An 18,084-nucleotide genomic window follows, 5' to 3' on the forward strand; every position below is an offset into this window, starting at 1 on the left:
GATTAAATTTATAAAAATATATAAATATTGAAAACTAAATTTATTATTATGCTTATTTGAAATGATGAAACTCGACTTCATATTAAGATATAGAAGTCATATTTAAAAAAAAAATCAACTTTCTTATAATTTGGTCACGATCAAACTAGCAAATTAACTTCTTCTTTTGTGAGTAAACTCCGCAAATAAATTAAACTAAACCATCATATTCTAAATAACTCTATCTGTACATAATCTTGCTTCAAACTGTTTAAATACATCTTCAAATACTTAACTATGCAATCAGCCACTTGATTCCTCTCCCTTGGAACGTGTCTAATGCTGCATTGATCCATAGTGTTTAATTTTCAATTAATCCTTCTCATCAAGGTTGAGTAAATTCGCCAATTGTCTATCCTGGAAGGCATTAACCACCTCTAAGCTGTCAGGATGAATCAAGACCTTATTAAACCCTCGTCTTTTGAGAAGAATCAGACCATTCATGACACCCCAAAGCTCGACCTCAAAAATCGAACAGTCCCCTAAATAATGATTGAAACCCAAGATCCAATCTCCATTTTGTTTTTTCACAACACCCCAACAGCAGCAAAACCTGCATTTGACTGAACAACACCATCAATATGTAAGATATCCCAATTACCTGATGAAGGTAAATTAAAAGCGGTTCTAAGTTAGCTTGGTGTATCGTTCTTAAGAGCTAACTCACAGATGAACTAACAGTTTCAAAAGAAGGCCAAAAAATTTCTTGAAACACAAAAAAAAAATTATTTTACCATATGCACCAAACAATTAAACTAAAAAGACTAGACGAAGTGATCCCTATACTCAGCATCCTTAAAGGAGTCAATAAATTAGATTCCATCCAATCAAGTAGATTGCTGAAGAAAAAAATCAGCTTGCTTATTGGCTGGTAGAACACATAACCATACTTCTTTGGCAGCAAGACAGTCCCTAAACATATGCAGAATGTCTTCAGACTCATAATTACACCTTGAGCAAACGTCATCATTACCAATGCCCCTCCTTATCCTTTTCATATTTGTAAGAATGCATTGTTTAAACACAAGCCATAAGAATAAACGAACACGCAGAATATATTGAAATTTCCAAAAGATTTTCCACCACCTATCCTTCAGATTCCACATGGTTTCTCTAAGAGACCAGTATCCACTTTTAACAGAAAAACTTTTAATACTTAAATGTTTTAACTTAATTGTTTTTTTCTTAAATATATACTTATATGAAAATCGTTGATTAATCATTTCTGGAAATTTAATTAAAATTGAAGTAGTTAGTTTGAATGTGAGAAATTATTAAAAAATTTGGATTGTCTTTATATGAAATCTAATCTCATTTGTCTCTAAAAATTTTGATGAATTTCTTTGTCGACGCAGATTGAAATTTACGGGTTTCAAATATAACAAAAAAATGTATTAAGATTTTAATGGATATTTATTTGATTTTTCTTTAAAAAATTTTACTGTTAAACTTAAAATTTAAAAGATATACAAAGAATTGAAATAAAAAATTGGGCAACCAATAAGTGTTGAATATAATAGTAAGATACATTATATTTTAAAAAAATGAATTTGAATCTTATATATAATATTATTGAGAGTGATAATTACAAATTTCAAAAAATTAATTTTCATAAACCATAAAACGAGTGACATCTTAGTTTTACCAAAAATTGTCCATATGTTTAAGAACAAAAAATTATTTGTATATACTGAATTAATTAGTAATTTTAGATAAAATATTTTTCAATAAGTTTTATCAAAGAGATTAAATTTATGGACAAAACAATTATTGTTTGGTTTCCCCATTTGTCGGGTTTTTTACCTCAGTATTATAAAAAAAATTATACACGAAAATGGGTTGCTAGCCAGATTAATTACGAAAATGGTATATTTTTTTAGGTCGTGTCTACCTGACAGGCGCAACCGATTTTTTTAATATTAAATTTTTTTTCGTTTAAAAAATTATTATTATATTATTTTTTAATATTTATATTAATATATATATAAATGAATTTTATACGAGTAAAAAAATACCCAAAACGGGTCGAGCCTGTCAAGTAGGCACGACTAGTCGTGCCTGACAGGTAGGCTCGACACCCCCACCTACTCCTCCTGCTGCCGCTCCACCTGCTGCTGCTACTGCCGTTGCTTTTACTACCCCTGCATGCTGCCCATTTTTTCTCCATGCATGAGTCATATCACTCATGGAAAAAAAAAAACTTTATGGGGAACCTTATAAGCATGGTCCCCCTCATATTGAAGCAGCCACCGATTGTGAGAAAGAAAGGAGAGAAAGGAGAATGAGAAGAAGAAGGAAGAAAAAGAAGAAGAAAAAAAGGTAATGTATTATTTTAGTAATTTATTATAAAATTATGGTGTTTTGTGAGTTTTTAGCAATGTAAATTTTTTTTAAAAAATTGTATAATTATTTTGTTAGTAGTTTATGATTAGGTTATAAATTATTAGTTTTTTGTATTTTGTTATAGTTATTTGTTTTGTTAATAATTTATGAGATTAGGTTACAAATTGTTAGTATTTAGTGTATTAGTGTATTGTGATTTTTTTAGTAATAATATATTTTAAAAAAATAATTTTATAGTTGATTAGTTTATATAAATTGTTAGTGTTTAGTAGTTTAGTGTATTAGTGTATTGTGATTTTTTTAGTAATATATTTTAAAAAAAATAATTATAGCTATTTTATTAGTAATTTAAGATTAGGTTATATAAATTGTTAGTGTTTAGTGGTTTAGTGTATTAGTGTATGGTAATTTTTTTAGTAATATATTTTTTAAAAAAAATTATAGCTATTTTATTAGTAATTTAAGTTTAGGTTATATAAATTGTTAGTGTTTAGTGGTTTAGTGTATTAGTGTATTGTGATTTTTTTAGTAATATATTTAAAAAAAGATTTTTATAGCTATTTTATTAGGAATTTAAGATTAGGTTATATATTGTTAGTTAGTGTATTGTGATTTTTTTTTAATAATGTATTTAAAAAAAATAATTTTATAGTTATTTTGTGTTAGTATATGATTATAAATTGTTAGTGTTTATAGTTTAGTGTTTTGTGATTTTTTAATGTAATTTTTATATAATGTAATTTTATATTATTATATATTTATTGATTTATTAAAATGTTGATTAAATTTGTTGTTATATAATTTTATAGGTTATTTGGAAGTTCTTCTAATTAGGTATGTTTCTAGTTCTTTTTTTTTAATTCGTATGTTTTTTATATTTAGATAGTTTATATGTTTTTAATTATATTATTATTGTTATCTAACATAAAAAAATTGTAGGTAAAAAATGAGAAATTATGAGATATTTACCGTGTTTGTTTCTAAAATTTGAAATAATTTATTGTATCTTTTGAAATAAGAAAAAATAAATTCAATTTTTTTTAATTGCAGATTTGTAACAAATGAGTTCTTTGATTGATAATACAAATCACATATCAAGTACCATTAAGGAGATGGTAATAAAATTTTTATTTCATAGTCATGTTATTTGTTGAATTAAATTATATTGTATTAATTATTTCGCTAATATAATAATGTCAGGAGCGCGTATTGAGAGGCTGTGTTAATAGTATAAGGTTTCAGCCAAATGAACACCTAATACAGTTCTTGGAGTTAGCCGGGTTGGGATCAGCAGCATTGATCCGAACTTTTGATCTGCGATATGACTTGATTTCCGCTTTAGTCGAGCGATGGCGTCCGGAGACCTACACATTTCATTTGCCGTGAGGGGACTGCACCATCACTCCAGAAGACGTTGCAATACAGCTCGGGCTCCCTATCGATGGGAACGCGGTCACGGGCATAAGTTTGATCTCCAAGCCGGCAACCCTTTGCTATGAATTACTTGGACGCTCGCCAAGTGAGGAGAAATTTGCCAGTTTGAGGTTTTCATGGCTAAAGGCCAATTTTGAGTATTTGCCGAGTACTGCCAATGAACGGGAGGTGATGCAGGCCGTTCGAGCTTACATTATGCACCTTATAGAGGGTGTACTTATGACAGAATCAAACGGCAGTGTAGCGACGTAAAATTTTTTTGCTTTGGTCGCTAGTTGAGGCGATTATTTGAAAACTTTGAAAATGGAATTTCGGTTTTTTTTTTAAAAAAAATAGGGAGTCGCCACCGATCTTTTTCTAGGTGTGATCGGACACCTAATAAATCATCTTTTCAGACAAGAAAATTTATTCTTGAACAAAATGAAGGCCGAATTTGGGTCTACGCGAAAATCCAGAGAAAAATAGGGTTCGGGAGTCGGTTATGCACGAGGAAGGTATTAGCACCCTCGTGACGCCCAAAATTGGTATCTCATTAAACATGTGTTGTCTTGATTTTCAAAAATACGAATTCAATTTGACATTTAATCGTGATCCGATTGGAAAACGAAAATTTTTAATTTTCAATTTTTTAGAAGGATGTCCCGTTTTTAACACGAGCCAACGAATTTCACCCAACATAGCGATGAAATCGATGACTTAATGTTAAATCGGTTCATTGCCTTATTTATTGAAATTAGTAAAAAAAACATGAATAAAAAAAATCCTTAAAGTAGTGAATAACAAAATGATATAAAATGGGCGGGAAACAAAAATAAAAGAGTTAGAAATACATTGAAGCACATAATAAATACGACAATAATATTAAAAACAATAACAATGCATGCGATATATTAAACGTAATAAATAGTATCAAACACGAAATAAAAACAATGAATATATATACATAATAATGATATTAAGAGTATGTACGTAATATATATAAATAGTAATAGTGTTAGAAATATACTATATATAGTATTTGAAGTATATACATAACATAGTAAAAATATATAACTAGTAATGTTAAAATATATACATAATATATATATAAAATAAATATTGAAAAATGTATGTACATAACATATATGAAAAATATATACATAATAATATTAAAATAAAATAATAAGTGATAATAGTGAAAATAATAGGTATAATAATAAATATAATGATGTATGAAAATAATACTATATATAAAAGTATATATATACTCATATAATAAAATGTATGTACTAGTATTAACAATAAATATAATAGGGATAAAAATAGATATAATAATAATATGTACATAATATGATATTAAAAATTTATATTATATATATAACATAGTATTTGTATACGTATATAAGATGAAAATACATACATGAAATAGTATAAGAAATATATGTAACTAATAACATTAAAATACATACATAATATATAAAATATAAAATATAATATATATATATATTAGAAATGATAATAATATAAAAAAAACTATTCATACGCTATATAAATACATACATATATATATAAATAATAATGATGTTAGAAATATACAATGATATTAGAAATATACATAAAATAGTACAAAAGATAAAGAACTAATAATATTAAAATATATACATAACAATATGTAAATTGTATACATAACATAGTTATAAAAAGTATATATATACGTAATATAAAATTTTAAAATATGCCTACTATATTAAAATATATATATATAATATAATATTAAGAAGAATATTAAAAACACTATTAATAATGATATATAATATATATATAAGTATTAAGTAGTAATAATAATAATAATAATAATAATGAAATACTAATAAATAAAAACTATAATAATAATAACAGTAATAATAGTATAAATAATATTAAAATTAAAATAAAATAAAGAGAAAAGTAAAAAAGGACGAAATTGAATTGAGAAACTAAATTTTGAGGCCAAATCGGAAATAAAAAAAAGAATAGGGACCCCTTTGAAGTGCGCGAATTATATGAGGGACTAAAAGGGAGATTTTCCTTTCCCACCAAAACACTGCACTTAAGATGGGATCAAAATGAACACGGAACAAAATCATGGAGCCAAATTGAAAATAAAAAAGTGATTTAATTGCAAAAGCTTGAAAAAGCGGAATGACCGCGCGCATAAATAACCCATTAAACAAAAACACGCGGATCCTCTAGCGAGTCGGGTCGGACGGATCGGATATGGCCAAAACGACGTCGTTTTTGGGTTAAAGGGCAGCCCCCAAAACGACGTTGTTTTGGGAGGCTATATAAGGCCAAAATTTTTGAAAAAAAATCATTTGTATCATTTGAAAGAAAAAAAAAAGAGAGAAGAGGGGGAGAAGGGGGGATTACCAGCCACAGGGCCGGTCACCGTCTGGTCGCCGGATCGCCGCCGGCCACCGTGTATCGAAAAAGGTATTTTTTCAATTTTTTGTATTTTTTTACGTTTTAAAATATTATCTTTTTATTTATATTTATGCTTAATAATATATATATGTTTTATATGTATATTGATGGGAAAAGAAAAGGAAAATGTACGTATGTATGCGAAAGATTGAAAAGAAAAAAATAAAAAAAATACCCTTTAGTTCATTTGCTTTATTTTTTTCTTCGAAAGCTTACTATTGCTTCTATATTCTTTGGGACTGTTTTGTTGTTTGAGCATGTGATGAACTTGCCGAATGTTTTTTATATTTTTCAAAGAAGAAAATGCCCCCTTTTTTTATTTCGATTTGGCTTTTTAAAGCCGAATTACATACATTTTCTAATATTATCTGTCTCTTCTTTGCAGGTGCAAGTGGAGGTAGACTAGGGCGGTGGAGTTGACCTGAGTTGGTGGTCGTAGCGGTGTCAGAGGCAAGTGGGGGGTGGCAGAGGCTGAGTCGGCAGCAACTACATTTAGGAAGATTAGGGTTTCTTTCTTTTTTTGATTTGGGCTTAGGGTTTGTAGTTGGGCTAGGGGTTTGGGTTTGGGTAGCTTGGGTTCATTTTAGTTCGGGTTAAATTGGGTTATTGGGGTTTAAGTTGTAAATGGGCCAAAATTGGCCTACAACAGCTGCCCCTCTTTGCTCATTGTCGTGTAACGAGAATAGAGCAAAGACACAAAGAAAGGCCAATTTTGCCTAGTCTTGCCTAGTCTTGACTTCTTTTATGCTCTTCTTGTTCAGGTAGTCTCCTTTTATTCCACCGCATCTTGTAGCTTTGGTTCAATCCACTGCATCTTCTGACATATGCCTTGTAGCTTCAATCTACTCCACTGTAACTTCAAGGATATGAGATTTGTGGCTTTGATCTGCTTCCATGTAACTTCAGAAAGATAAGATCTACAGCTTCAATCTTCTCTTCTACCGCTTCAGTGAGATAAAGTTTGTGGTCTCCTCTTCTGCAACTTTAGAAAGGCAAGATCTGATATCCGCGATCAGCTCCACTGCAACTTTAGGGAGACAAGTTCTGGTGTCTTCAATCAGCTCCAATCTTTATTCTTTACTCGGCATGTGATCCTGAGCTCAACTCACTTCTCGCAATATGAGTTGACTCTTTAAAACAGACATTAAAAACAAAAATTGAAAATAGCTCAGCACGTGAGCCAATGCTCAACTCACCTCTCGCAATATGAGTTGATTTTTTAAAAGAGAATTTGAAAAGCAGATTTCGAAAATACTTCAGCGTGCCCTGAGGCTCAACTCACCTCTCGCAATATGAGTTGATTTTTGAAAAATATAAATTGAAAAAATAGAAATTGAAAATACCTCAGCGTGTCCTGAGGCTCAACTCACCTCTCGCAATATGAGTTGATTTTTTGAAAAGCAGAAATTGTAAATTCCCCAGTGTGCCCTGAGGCTCAACTCACCTCTCGCAATATGAGTTGATTTTTGACAAATAGAAATTGAAATTACCTCGGCGTGTCCTGAGGCTCAACTCACCTCTCGCAATATGAGTTGATTTTTTTGAAAGACAGAAATTGAAAATACCTCAACGTGTCTTGAGGCTCAACTCATTTCTCGCAATATGAGTTGAATTTTGAAAACAGAAATAAAAACATTATAATACCAAAACCTGTCATCTGGTGGAACTCAGGTGTTTTTTTCTTTGATTCAGTACAGCTATCATCACATCCTCTTGCTCTACTGGAGTACCTGTATATGCCATGCATGACGTTATCATGATATGCGCATGTTTGTCTTAAATGCCTTTATGCCTACATGATTATGCTATGCGCCTTAGGCATGTTAGTCGTATGTTATTTTTCGTCACGATTTTTGTGATGATCTGCATTTATCAGTTCGGCTCTTTGACTTTCTCTTTAGGCCCTGTACTCATCCTCAAGCTTTACGAACAATCTGTATTTCTCAGATATCACTCTTTTGCCCGTGGTTGAACTTCATCCTTGCCTTGAGGCTCTTGTACTTATCGAATTCTTATCCAGGTAATGCTTAACATTTCTTTTGTTTAGAGTATGTCATTTCACTATTTATCATGTAAATAAACCACATAATGAGATGCATGAAAATGGCCAGGTGGGGACAAAAGGGGTACCTCACATTTATTTATTTCAAATGTAGCAAACAAAGAAAGTTAACCAATGATAGTAAAAAAATGTCATAAAGAGAAAAGGGATCGCATTCAACGGATACAAATGCTCTAGATATTCAACGCATAAACTCTTCCACGTTCCTCAATCAAGAATCTTTTCGGAGTATGGCTTCTTGCGTAGAAGATTTCGAGCTTTCAGAAATGATTCAAATACTGTAGTCTCGCTGTTTGACCCGCCAGTGTTTGCTTCATTAGAACGCCCTTTCGGGTTTTCATCTTAATCTTTTGTGTTAATCAAGACGCCCTTTTCGGGTTTTCGCTTTGATCTCTTTGTTTTTTTTTAGGCATAATATTTCTTCACAGCATCTGAATTCACTGGATTAGGTAACTCCTTCCCATCCATCTCAGTGAGAATCAAAGCTCCACCCGGGAATGCCTTCCTTACGACATATGGTCCTTCCCAATTTGGTGCCCATTTTCCTCGCAGGTCTTTTTGTATTGGGAGAATCTTTCTCAGTACGAGTTCTCCTTCGTGGAATTCTCTTGGCCGTACTTTCTTGTCATAAGCCGCGATCATTCTTTTCTGGTACATCTGTCCGTGACAAATTGCCTTTAAACGTTTTTCTTCGATAAGGTTTAACTGGTCATATCGAGCTCGAACCCATTCAGCTTCCTCTAATTTCGACTCCATTAAGACTCGTGGAGAAGGGATCTCAACTTCGATAGGTAACACAGCTTCCATTCCATAGACTAGAGAGAAAGGAGTTGCTCCCATAGATATCCGCACAGATGTGCGATATGCATACAAAGCAAATGGTAGCTTCTTATGCCAGTCTTTATATGTCTCAGTCATTTTCCCAATAATCTTCTTAATATTCTTATTGGCCGCTTCAACAGCTCCGTTCATTTTCGGGCAATGATGAGTTATGATGCTTTATTTGAAATTGCTCACACACTTCTTTCATCATCTTGTTGTTCAAATTCAAGGCGTTATCTGAAATGATTCTTTCAGGCAAACCATATCGACAAACGATTTCCTTTTTCAAAAATCTGCAAACTGCAGTCTTCGTCACATTGGCAAACGAAGCGGCTTTTATCCATTTTGTGAAGTAATCAATAACCACAAAAATGAACCGGTGTCCATTAGAAGCTTTTGGGGAAATTGGCCCTATAACATCCATGCCCCACATAGAAAAAGGCCACGGGAAAGTCATGACATGAAGGGCGAAGGGGCTACATGAATTTTATCACCATAAATTTGACATTTGTGGCACTTTCGTGCATAGCTAATGCAGTCACTTTCCATCGTCAGCCAGTAATAACTGAGTCTCATAATCTTCCTAGCCATAGTGAAACCATTGGCATGTGTCCCACAAATTCCCTCATGGATATCTTCAAGTATTTTTTTGGCTTCAACAGCATCTACGCATCTCAAGAGCACTTGATCTTTTCCCTTTTTGTACAGAATGTCCCCATCAAGAACAAATCCTACTGCCATTCTTCTGATTGTTCTTTTATCGTTCTCATTTGCTTGTTCGGGATACCTTTGATTCTTGATATATTCTAAGATATCATGGAACCATGGCCGTTCGTCTGCCTCTTTTTCAATGCTAAAACAGTGTGCAGAGACCTCGTATATGCTCATTTGGAGAGGCATTATTTCTGTTTCTCTATTTGCTTTGAACATTGAAGCCAAAGTGGCCAGGGCATCAGCCAATTAGTTTTCTTCTCGTGGGAGGTAAATAAAAGTTATTTCTTTGAATTCTTTAATTAGCCCTGCCACTAGATCACTGTATTTGACTAATTTTGAATCTCTCACTTACCAATCTCTACGGATTTGGTAAATTACCAACGCTGAGTCCCCGTACACCTCTAAGATTTCGATGTTTCGTTCAATAGCTGCACGAAGTCCTATGATACAGGCCTCATATTCTGCTATGTTATTGGTACAGAAGAAATTCAACCTAACAGTAAATGGATAATGGTTCCCCTCTGGCGATACTAAGACTGCTCCAATCCCATGCCCCAATATGTTCGATACACCATCAAAGCTCATCTTCCATGACTTCTCTTTTGATAACTCGCCCTTTTGTTCTATAATGCACATCAAGTCTTCATCTGGGAAATCAAATCTCAATGGATCATATTTATCCGTTGTTCGAGTTGTTAAGAAGTTAGCTATTGAGCTTCCTTTTATTGACTTTTGACTCACATAGACGATGTCGTATTTCGATAGTAAGATCTACCATCGTGTCATTCTTCCTGAAAGTGCAGGTGATTCCATCATGTATTTTATTGGGTCCAGCTTTGAAATTAACCATGTCGTATGATACAACATATATTGCCTAAGCCTCCGAACTACCGAAACCAAAACGCAACAGAACTTTTCAATGGAAGAGTACTTTGCCTCATATTCTGTGAACTTTTTGCTGAGATAGTAAAACGCCTTTTCTCTTTTCCCTGACTCATCATGTTGCCCTAGTACGCAACCCATTGAATTTTCGAACACAGTCAGGTACAATATTAACGGTCTTCCTGGAGTTGGCGGTACCAGCACCGGGAGACTAGACAAATACTGTTTTATCTTGTCAAAAGCCACTTGGCATTCTTCGTTCAATTCTCCTGGATTATGTTTTCGAAGGAGTCGAAAAATTGGGTCACACTGATTGGTAAGTTGAGCAATGAACCGAGCGATGTAGTTTAACCTCCCTAAAAATCCTCTTACTTCTTTTTGCGTGAGCGCATGTGGTAGTTCTTGTATGGCCTTTATCTTATCTGGATCAACTTCAATGCCTCTCTCGCTTATGATGAAGCCTAGCAATTTTCTCGAGGTAGCCCCAAACATACACTTGGCTGGATTAAGTTTTAGCTGGAACTTTCTCAGTCTTTTGAACAACTTTTTGAGGTTCCCAACATGTTCTCTTTCCCCCTTGGATTTGGCGATCATATCATCGACGTAGACTTCTATTTCTTTGTGTATCATGTCATGAAACAACATCACCATGGCCCTCTGATATGTTTCCCCAGCGTTCTTTAATCCGAACGGCATCACCTTATAACATAATATTCCCCACATCATTACGAATGTAGTTTTCTCCATATCCTCAGGAGCCATCTTTATCTGATTATAACCTGAGAATCCATCCATGAACGAAAACAATGAATGTTTGGTTGTGTTATCCACCAATGTATCGATGTGTGGCAAAGGAAAATTATCTTTAGGACTTGTTTGATTCAAATTGCGATAATCCACACACATTCGTACCTTGCCGTCTTTCTTCGGTACTAGGACTATGTTAGATACCCATTGTGGATACTTGGAGACTTGTAGGAAGCCAGCATCAAATTGTTTTTTGACTTCTTCTTTTATCTTTAACAGCATTTCAGGTCTCATTCGTCTTAGCTTCTGTTGAATAGGTTTGCATTCTGGTTTCAGTGGGAGTCTATGGACTACTACGTCCTCATCCAATCCTGGCATGTCCTGATACGAACATGCAAATACATCTTTGTATTCTTGAAGCAAAGCGATCAAATCATGTTTAGTGTTATCTGAAATAGAGGTCTCAATCTTCACTTCTTGCCTCTTTTCTTCATTTCCCAAGTTTACTATCTTAACAGATTCTTGATGAGGTAGAATCTGTTTATCTTCTTGTTCTACCATTCTTAGTAAGTCAGGAGACGAGACATAGTCTTCAACATTTTCCTCAGCTTCAAACTCTCCTAAGCAAATAGCCTTTTCAAAATCGATTTCAAGATTTGTCACAGGTTTATTCATATCGTTGATACCTGAGCACCTGAAAGTTGAATGGAAAAGAAAACTATAGAGGAGCATCAAAGTATTGGGACCAACAAGTATGGCATGATGTGAGATATATGCAATGACAGGCTGTGAGAAGAGGGAAAAAATTATGAATTTAATGAGAATGAAAAGACCATGACAAAATGCATCTCCATTAACGTTTATTTAAATGATAAAGAGCAAATCATAAGCTCTTACAAAAGAATCCCTACTATTACTTAGGGGCACACAAAAAGAAGAGTGTTAACATTGAGCATTACTCTGGAGAAGACTTAGAAACTACTAGGATATCCACAGCAGTCCAATTGTTCAAAACAAATCCAGGAGGACAAGGGTGTATCATTGAAACATCTTTAATTGTGTCATTTCCTTTGTCAATGACATTTATACTGACATTCTGAAGACCCCTTTCAATTAATAACAGCGTGCTTCGTGGATTATCTTGCCCGGGGTATATCATTCCTGCAGATGTAAATATTTTTGACAAATGATGGTACGTTATGGGCTCCCATTCTAATTCTCGGCCTAAGACTCTTGCGATCCGCCTTTCTTGATCTTTCTGCAACTGTTTCCTTCTCTATCGTATGTCTGGCTGGAGCCTCAAACTGTATCAGGCCTTGTGGTGCACTGGCTTTAGAGCCCTGACTATTCCTTGCAGATATCTTCCCAAACCCTTCCTTACTCGGGCTCCTTTTCCCACAGTCATCTTAACGCTCAATCTGGTATTCCCTGACAGTTTTGGCATCGGAATTCTATTTCCCTCAACGACAAAAGTGGCATTGACAAATTCAAATGATCGGAAGGAACATTCTATTACATCTTTGCTCACTTCCAGGTACGGTGCATCGGCAGAGATAGATGCGACCATGTCTTCTTCTCCCTCGACAGTGACCAAACAGCCATCCATGATAAACTTCACTTTTTGATGGAGAGAGGACAGAACTGCTCCAGCAGAATAGATCCAGGGCTTTCCCAAAAGACAGTTATACGAGGGTGTGATGTCCATGACCTGGAACTCGGCATTATAAATGTAGGGACCTACTTCTAGAAGGATCTCAATCTTTCCCATGACTTCACGCCTTGTCCCATCGAATGCCCTGACTGTGGAATGACAGGGCCTTAAATAGGACAGATCCATCGGAATTCTGGAAAGCATGGTCAAAGGCATGACGTTGAGTGCCGACCCATTATCGATGAGCACGTTCGGTATTATGTAACCCTTGCAGCGAGTCGTAATATGCAGTGCTTTCACTGAGCCTTTACCGTTTGGCAGTATCTCATCATCACTAAAAAAATAAAATTGTCAGCGTTCAGATTATTCACCCACCTATCAAGCTTCTCAACAGATATGTTGTTTGCTACGTAAGCTTGATTTAACACCTTCAGCAAAGCGTTCCGGTGTGGCTCTGAATTTAACAGTAGAGATAAAACTGAGATTCGTGCTAGTTGCTTATACAATTGTTCCACCACATTGTATTCACTGTGCTTGATAAATTTCAAGAACTCCTGTGCTTCCTCTTCATCCACAAGCTTTTTAATTTCTTGTACGGGTGGAGTTTCCTGCTCGACTTCGGCCTCATACATCACTGCCTTTCCTTTTTACTTCCAATCACTGTTCTTCTTTATCGGCTCAATCTCTTTAGAATAACACCGCCCACTACGGGTAAAATGGCCTACCTCCCCAACATCTCTAGTTGTGGCTTCAAATGTTTCACCTTCAGGTGTGACGATGTTGATGTCATATTTCCACGGTACCGCCTTGTCGTCATTGTAAGGGAAAGGAGATGGTACTTCAATGATCATCTTTGGTTTCACTAGTTCCTTCCTTGCATCGTAATAAATTACGAATGGTCGATCGACGCTATACGGAAAACCTAACGATTGATTGTCAGAGGCGCATACTTCTCCTTCATCGGCCTCTTCCCTTTTATTAAAAATCCCAATCTCCTTATTATCCATCATGTCTTGTAATAGTTTTCTAAATTTTTCACAGGATTGAATGTTATGCCCTTCAAGATCATGGAAATTACAAAAACCTTAACCTCATTCTCCGAGAATTTTGTTGGTGCGACAGAGTAATTCCTTCTCAACCAATACCTCCTAGATTTTCTGCAGAGGCGTCCTTACTTCAAAAACACAGCTTTTTGTTTGCCATTTACCCTCCTCCGTTACCGCGTTCACATTCCCTTCAGCATGGTCAGGGAACAGGTTCCCAGTTGCATTACTAGCACTATCGAATCATAGGATGCCTGCATCAATGAGTCATTGAACTCTCCTCTTAAAGGCAAGGCAATTCTCCGTAGAATGCCCCTGGTTTCCAGCATGATATACACAACTAGCATTAGGATCGTACCATTTCGGGTACGGGGGTTTCAGGGGTGCCATATAATGGGGAGATATCAATTATTTCTCCAAAAATTTTAGGAACAATTCCCCATATGACACAGGAATAGGAGTAAATTGCGGTCTCTCGAGATTGGGCCTTGCTGGTCTTGGTTCGTTTTTGGGTTGGCTTTGAGAGGGTACAGTGCTTTGTGGGAATGTGGCGACGGGTCTTCGGTTGTTCATGGCGTATACGGGTTGAGAAGGAGGTGGTGCTTGGTAGTAAGAGCTTTGGGGAGGAAAATAGACGTTTGGGGATGAGTGATATCGCGGTCGTGGTTGGTTTGAGTATGGTTTTGGAGTATAGCGGCTTCCAGCTCCCACCATATGGGTTTCTGGCTCTCTTTTCTTTACGGGAGCTGCCCTTTTTGAACTGTCAGAACCTTCTATCCTTCCACTCTTGATGGCATTCTCAATAAGTTCCCCGGATATCACAATATTCGCAAAGTCGTTTGTGGAACTTCCTACCAACTTGTCATAGAATGGCTCTTTCAACATGTTGATGAAAAGGACTGTTATCTTAGTCTTAGTCAGTAGAGGCTCTACTTGGGCCGAGATATCTCTCCATTTTTTAGCGTATTGCCTGAAGGTCTCCGTTGGTTTCTTCTCCATCATTTGCAGAGTCATTCGGTCAAGTACCATATCGAATACGTGTTTGTACTATTCACAAAACGCTGACGCTAAATCCTTCCATGATTGGATCCTTTCTCTATTAAGCTAATTATACCATCGAAGAGCTGATCCGACTAAGCTATCCTGAAAACAGTGTATGAATAGCTTATCTTCATTCACATAGCCGGTCATCTTCCGGAAAAACATGATGAGATGCACTTTTGGGTATCTTGTCCAATCGTACTTTTCAAAATTCGGTACCTTAAACTTTGGAGGCAAAACTAAATCGGGTACCAAACTGAGCTCTTTAGCGCTCAATGCAGAGAAGACTTCAGTGCCTTCTATCATCTTGAGCCTTTCCTCTAGGCTCCTATATTTCTCTTTTGCATCGTGATCATCCAATCTCAACCTGACTATCTCTTCTAGATCATCCAAATCTGGAACAGGTGGATCAGCAGGACTAGCCTTCGGGTTTGATACGAACATTCCTTGCCCAAGATTAGCAGGTGGCGCAGGTCGTTGCTCCAGGCCTGTAGGTTTCCATTAAGCGTACCCTCTTTTTATTGCGTGGGCGTGCGGTGGAGTAAATCTTGGAGGATGGGGCGGATCCTGATCGAGGTTAACCCTTGACTGTGGTTCCACAACGTCAAGGTTCATAGGTCCCTTTCCTTTTACCAGAGCCGACATTATTTCCATCATCCTGGCCATTTGGTCCCTTTGCTCGAGCGACTCTTCTCGAGATCTCACCATCAGGTCTCTGGTTTCTTGTTGTGACTTTGCTAACTGTTCTTGTAATTCCCTTTGTATTCTTTCCATCCTCTCAATCCTTTCGTTAAATTCAACCTCCATCACTCTAACTTGTCGACGTGTCCTATATGAGTGACGTGATTCCAGGCTTGTAGTGTCGCAGCTACGGATTATACGGTTTTAGCCTCAGTGAATGATTAAGGTGATATGTACATGCAATGAATGAATGAATGAATAAATATCAAGTGAATGTTAGTCATGAATGTATATGCAAGAATTTGGTGTTGATTTCAAGATAGCCCCTATTTAGGCATTTCATTTATCAAAAGAGTCTTTTACAAAACATTTTGTCGTCATCATACAAACTTTCTGGCTATATCGCTATATTTCTTCACTCGTTCTAAGAATTCTAATATGTTTGATCTTCGGCTCGAGGTGAACTGGCAACTGAGAACTTCAGCTTCATCTGATAGTTGTACCACGTGCACGAATACTTTACGAATTTCATTGATCAAATAGCTCAATTTCTCGTCCTTTTCATAGAGGGTTCTTCCATAGGCGCGAGTATCTCTGTCATACTGATTATTCTTTTCTTGCAAGGCTTCTAAGAGATCTAGCTATTGTTAACGAGCTTGCAGCGTCTCTTCTAATTCCCGTATTTTCTCTCTCAGCTCTCGACATTCAGATTGACTAGCTATTAATTTGGTAGACACAGTTTCGTATTCTGCATTCTTCTTTCTTAGCTCTAACATAGCCCGCGCAGCTTTTCCCTCTTTTTTCTTCGCTTTCTCTTTCTAGAATTCCATCCCGCCTTTAATGTTGCTTAATTCTTCTTTCCATTCCGCTGATGACTTGCCTAGCCCACTATTCTTTATAGTGCCTCTTAATTCCTTATTTTTCAGATGAAGATCTCTTAAGTCATTTCTTATGATCTCAGCTTCTTTTTGAACTTTCTCGACTCTGGATCTTTCAATTTGAACATCAATCTTCAGCTGGTAATTTTCCTTTTGAAGAGCACTAAGGTCCCGTGACATCTTGGCTTTTTCTCGTTTAAATTCCAGTCTTGACATTTCTAGCTCGGATGGCATTTCTTCCGAGAAAGGATTCTGGAAGGTATAATTCGTTGACGAGACTTGCTGACTATTCATTCGTTATTTTCTCCATACATTATAATCCTGGGTGAAAGTATCAGTGTATAGAGCCAATTCCATCAGATGAATTTTCTTCCAAGACTTCGCCGTATCTCGGACCCTTTTCGTATAACCCTCGCCTGCGAAAGCAAATTCAGACTGTGCTAATCCTCCAGTGGCAGGTATGTAATAGCCCGATTTTAGGCTTAGTCGGAACAGTGGTTTCGGGACCACAAATCCGACGAAAAAAAAAATGTAATGGCTTGAATTTTCAGAGGTGTCGGAACGGTGATTCGAGATCACTAAATTCGACAAATGGGTAGAAAATATTATTAATTTAGCAAGTATAAGTTAAATATGAAGTTAGGAAAATTTTTGAAATAGTGAATAGTGCACTAGAAATAAATATTAAAATAATTAGAATCGAAATGAGGTATCAAGACCTCGGGGATTTTAAACTGAGCCATAAATATTTTTATAAATATTTATGGAGTGTTAAAAAGTTAGTATTAAAGTTTCGTTAAGAAATTTTAAAGTTCCGATAATTAATTGAACAAAAAGGACTAAATTGTAACAAATGCAAAATTTTGGGAAATGATTAAATAGCTTAAATGATAAAAGGAAGAGGGCTTAAAAGAAAATAGACCCAAGGTCTATTTGGGCTGGACGGCAGAGGCATGAAATCAGCAAGAAAGTAAGGAGAATTAAGGGCAAAATTGGAAAATTGCAAAATTTGCTTAATAAAGTTAGGACCCAAGTGGAATTATCTAGATTTCTCTTCATTTTTCTGAATTCTCATCAGCTAAAACACCATGGAAGGGCTTCTTCAAGCTGGTTCTTCATATTTTTATTACAAGTAAGTTCAATTCTTGACTATTTCTTGAAATTTTTGTATTTTTATGACTTTTACAACTAGGCCCACTTGTTAAATCCATTAGTTTTTGATTTTATGAAAGAAGTTGAAAGTTGATATGAATATGTGCTGGAAGTATATGATGATTTAGCATGAAATTAGAGCTTTAAATTGTT

Source organism: Gossypium hirsutum, chromosome A09 (assembly GCF_007990345.1).
Source record: "Gossypium hirsutum isolate 1008001.06 chromosome A09, Gossypium_hirsutum_v2.1, whole genome shotgun sequence".
NCBI lineage: Eukaryota > Viridiplantae > Streptophyta > Magnoliopsida > Malvales > Malvaceae > Gossypium > Gossypium hirsutum.